Source organism: Cardiocondyla obscurior, linkage group LG21 (assembly GCF_019399895.1).
Source record: "Cardiocondyla obscurior isolate alpha-2009 linkage group LG21, Cobs3.1, whole genome shotgun sequence".
NCBI classification, from domain to species: Eukaryota; Metazoa; Arthropoda; class Insecta; order Hymenoptera; family Formicidae; genus Cardiocondyla; species Cardiocondyla obscurior.
Window position 1 is genome coordinate 3,415,400 of NC_091884.1, and position 5,000 is coordinate 3,420,399.

A 5,000-nucleotide genomic window follows, 5' to 3' on the forward strand; every position below is an offset into this window, starting at 1 on the left:
ACTTCTCCAGGAATACCGTTCTTGTTGTGGCGATCGATTCGGGTACCCCTCTTGCAAAGAGCAACAGATTGAACAGAAGCGCTCGAAGTACTGTAGGAACTGCGTTCCACATCCTCGGCGTAATCTGGTCCAATCCAGGCGCGGTACCAGTCTTTACAGAAATCCTTTCCACCTCAATGTGTGTAATTGGATCCCAGAGCGAGGTCTTATCCTTTGCACGAGCTTGGTCTGCATTGGCGCCCTCGCCAAGGCCTTCGAGATGAATCCCTCTGGCACCTGACGGACGGCTCCGGCTAGTTCCGGCCCTCTGACTAGCGACCCCATATTGCAGACGCAGCGCCGTCATATCTCCCGCTGCCGGACTGTCAGCCTCCATTACGGGGGCCCAGTACCGGTTTAAGTCGACATTGGACGGTCGCTCTGGCGTCGCACCTTGGTTGAGGATATGCGCTAGACAGGTCTTAAGATTTCTCTTATAGAGGGTTTGTGTGGTAGCAAACAACCTCTTTATCCTTTGCTCTCTGTTCTCTCGCTTTTTAGGCTTGCTACTCGTCTTCCTGAGCGCGTGTCGTGGAGGGCGCACAACTGGCGGCGGGAATATAGAATCTAACCACCTCGCGATGGCATCGAATTCTACCTCCCCCGTTCGGAGAGCTTCTCTTGCAATATTGCGAAGAGTATCGGCCTGATAGCTACGGAGCGATGTGCTTTGCTCTATTGCCTGTAGTATACTGCTCCGCAACCTCTGAGAACTCTGCTCAGGGGCAGACCGATGTGCGCTTGTATCTATGTCAATATTCGTATAAGTTACGTCTGTTCTCACGGGTTCAGTACCGACTCTTATCATTGTCGGACTTGCCCTATTGCCGTCATCAATCTCGTTGTTTGAGATCTCTTGGCAGAAGACCCTAACCATCTCGCGGTAAGCCTCTTGTCGACGCTTACCCTTGATGGCTTCGAGACTTCTTCCGGGGAACTTGTCATGTAGGAATTGGTTCATGAACAAAACCCCGCTCCCTGAGGTGGCTTCGGCCTCAGCTCGAGCCATCAGACGAACTTCCTCCACCGGCCACCTGGCCTTTACACGATCAGTGTTAACGGCGCTGTTGGCCGCCACAGGGTGAGCTTTTGCAATATGCGCTCCAAGGCCTCGCTTCGTTCGGTACTGTGTCCGGCATTGTTCACAGCTGAATATCTCGATGCTACTCTCATCGTCTGTAGCCACTACTCTGGATCCCGAAGCAGTTTGCACAGATCCGGCTACGACCCCGTCGGGGTCTGCCGCACTTGCGGCATTTCTCTCACGCAGATCCTGGGCCATCCGAGAACCCAGGCGATTACATTTATTACGTTTGTCACTCATTCTTGTACTGCGTAAAGGGGGTAGTCGGATTTGACAACCGAAAACCCCCGGAAGCTCGGTCATTCTTAGCCCCAACAACTCACCATCGACCTGAGCACATGGGCGAACCCTTCGGGGCGTACGGACAGCCTCTCACGTTAGTCTAGACCATGCAGCAACAAAGATCAAGGGAGCGCACGATTGTCTAGTCCAGCGGCCACCACGAGGAGGTGTAAGTAGGCACATGGAGTATCGTCGTCTATCATAAATGACAGACGAACGAGGACGGGCAGCATTTCTGCGCCCAATCACTGCGTTCACTCCTTTGGCGTGATCCTTATTAGACCACGGAGAACTACGACTCAGAGAGTCATAGTTACTCCCGCCTTAAGAGAGTCATAGTTACTCCCGCCGTTTACCCGCGCTTGCTTGAATTTCTTCACGTTGACATTCAGAGCACTGGGCAGAAATCACATTGCGTCAACACCCGCGAGGGCCATCGCAATGCTTTGTTTTAATTAGACAGTCGGATTCCCCTAGTCCGTGCCAGTTCTGAGCTGAGCGTTGAATGGCGGCCGAAGAGGACGACCACGACGGCTCGCGCCGCCACGGAAGCCTCGCAGCAAGGAAGATCCGCGGGAGGCCAAGGCACGGGACCGAGCTCGGATCCCTGAACCGGCGCGAGAACGCCGATAGTTCACCTCGCCCAGGCCCGGCACGTCAGCCAGACCCGCTTCCCGACCAAGCCCGACACGCCCCGCTCCTCAGAGCCAATCCTTATTCCGAAGTTACGGATCCAATTTGCCGACTTCCCTTACCTACATTAGTCTATCGACTAGAGGCTCTTTACCTTGGAGACCTGCTGCGGATATGGGTACGAACCGGCGCGACACCTCCACGTGGCCCTCTCCTGGATTTTCAAGGTCCGAGGGAAGATCCGGACACCGCCGCAACTGCGGTGCTCTTCGCGTTCCAAACCCTATCTCCTGCTAGAGGTTTCCAGGGAACTCGAACGCTTATACAGAAAAGAAAACTCTTCCCGGATCTCCCGACGGCGTCTCCAGGTCATTTTGGGTTACCCCGACGAACACTCTTACGAGGGCCCGAATTGTATGCGGTTCCGCTGCCGGGTTCCGGAATAGGAACCGGATTCCCTTTCGCCCGACGGGCGTGTGTCAAAGTTCACTCACCGCGCGCGACGGCACACTCGCGTGCGCGCGCGCTTTGTGTGCGCGAGACTTTTCTGCGACAACGAGAGTATCGTACGCCGTCATTGACATAGGATTTCTCCTAGGGCTTAGGATCGACTGACTCGTGTGCAACGGCTGTTCACACGAAACCCTTCTCCACGTCAGTCCTCCAGGGCCTCGCTGGAGTATTTGCTACTACCACCAAGATCTGCACCGACGGCGGCTCCAGGCAGGCTCGCGCCCAGACCCTTCTGCGCACACCGTCGCGACCCTCCTACTCGTCAGGGCTTCGTGGCGGCCTGTAAGCTCCGGGCGAGGAGTTACCCACGCCCTGCCCACGGCCGCCCCACTTGCCGCTGACGGCAGAGTATAGGCTCGACGCTTCAGCGCCATCCATTTTCAGGGCTAGTTGCTTCGGCAGGTGAGTTGTTACACACTCCTTAGCGGATTCCGACTTCCATGGCCACCGTCCTGCTGTCTTAAGCAACCAACGCCTTTCATGGTGTCCCATGAGCGTCGAGTTGGGCGCCTTAACTCTGCGTTTGGTTCATCCCACAGCGCCAGTTCTGCTTACCAAAAATGGCCCACTTGGCACTCTGATCCGAGATGCTCGTGGCTTCATAGTTCAAGAAAGCCAGAGATCTCACCCATTTAAAGTTTGAGAATAGGTTGAGGTCGTTTCGGCCCCAAGGCCTCTAATCATTCGCTTTACCAGATGAGACTCGCGCGCGTTCCGTGCGGAACGGCCGAGTGCCAGCTATCCTGAGGGAAACTTCGGAGGGAACCAGCTACTAGATGGTTCGATTAGTCTTTCGCCCCTATACCCAGTTCCGACGATCGATTTGCACGTCAGAATCGCTACGGACCTCCATCAGGGTTTCCCTGACTTCGTCCTGACCAGGCATAGTTCACCATCTTTCGGGTCCCAACGTGTACGCTCTGGGTGCGCCTCTTCTCGCAATGAGAACGAGACGCCCCGGGAGTGCGGAGCCGCATCGCGACGCGGCCCATCCTCCCTCGGTCGACAACCAGGGCCGACCTTCACTTTCATTACGCCTTTAGGTATCGCTGATCCCAATGACTCGCGTACATGTTAGACTCCTTGGTCCGTGTTTCAAGACGGGTCCTAAGAGTACCCAAAGCAGTAGCGTCGCCGACCGGTATCGGTCCCCGAGTTGCCCGGGGAACGTTTGCAGGCCTGTCGAAGGTTAACCGTACGACCAACAGCGGGCCAGGACCGGTGACGGCGCTAGGTCCGTAAGCCTCCGTGTACCGTGGCGCGCGCTTGCGACGGCCTCGACGCACTCCCGCGTGTGTGAGAGCTGCGGCCTGATACCTTGCGTGTACCGCCGGGCAGCCGGCCGGGCGACCGAGGGTTTGACGGCGTGCCGTGTTACCGGCGACGCGTCAGACACCGCACCCGGGCCGTAGACCGACACCCAGCGGGTCGCGACGTTCTACTAGGGAGAAGTGCACGACGACGAAAACGCCGGACATCGGCGCGCGGCAGCGTGCCCGCGCGCGAGCCGTGAGGCCCCGCGGGCATCGCCCACCGACGCGAAGCCAGCGTCGCTGACGATGAATCTCCCCGTTCGATCTTTTGGGTTTCTTAGGTTTACCCCTGAACGGTTTCACGTACTCTTGAACTCTCTCTTCAAAGTTCTTTTCAACTTTCCCTCACGGTACTTGTTCGCTATCGGTCTCGTGGTCGTATTTAGCCTTAGATGGAGTTTACCACCCACTTAGAGCTGCACTCTCAAGCAACCCGACTCTAAGGAGAGATCCTCCCGAGACGCGCACCGGTCGCTACGGGCCTGGCACCCTCTGCGGGTAAGTGGCCCCATTCAAGATGGACTTGGACGCGACGCGGCACCTCGGGATAAGCGGACCCTCCCAAACACCACATTTCCCTGCGGCGGAACCGCGGGATTCGGTGCTGGGCTCTTTCCTGTTCGCTCGCCGCTACTAAGGAAATCCTGGTTAGTTTCTTTTCCTCCGCTTAATAATATGCTTAAATTCAGCGGGTGATCTCGCCTGCTCTGAGGTCGTCAAAAGAAATTGTCGTGAGGCTGTACTATATATATATATATATAATACGAAGAAGGCGAGACGACGACGACGACGACGCGAGAGAAAAGAGAAACGCAACGCGGCGAAACGCCGCGCGCGAGCGCTTGGTTAGACTACGCCGCGTGCCCCGGTCAAGAGCTGCTACCATACATAGCGCTTTCGTGGACTCGGGAACACGCGCGGTCGACCCGCGCGCGATCTCTCACCTCGCACACACTTTTGCTGCGCAGGGGGCGATCGGTGCACGCAAAATATTTGAAAGAAGAGACGAAGGGAAAATGAGAAAACGAACGAGGCAGAGAGAACAACCGCGAGAGCGTGGTGGTCTTTCGTCGACGTTGCGTCAACCGCGCCGCGATCCGCGCGCCCGCGCGCGCCAACCAACCGACCACGACGAC

General features: G+C 56.8%; 1 pseudogene; it reads right to left on the bottom strand.

The window, feature by feature from the left end:
- The window catches only part of LOC139110825 (large subunit ribosomal RNA), an 8,018-nt pseudogene extending 3,438 nt beyond the window's left edge, over positions 1 to 4,580 (bottom strand).
- Positions 4,581 to 5,000: the final 420 nt, after the last annotated feature.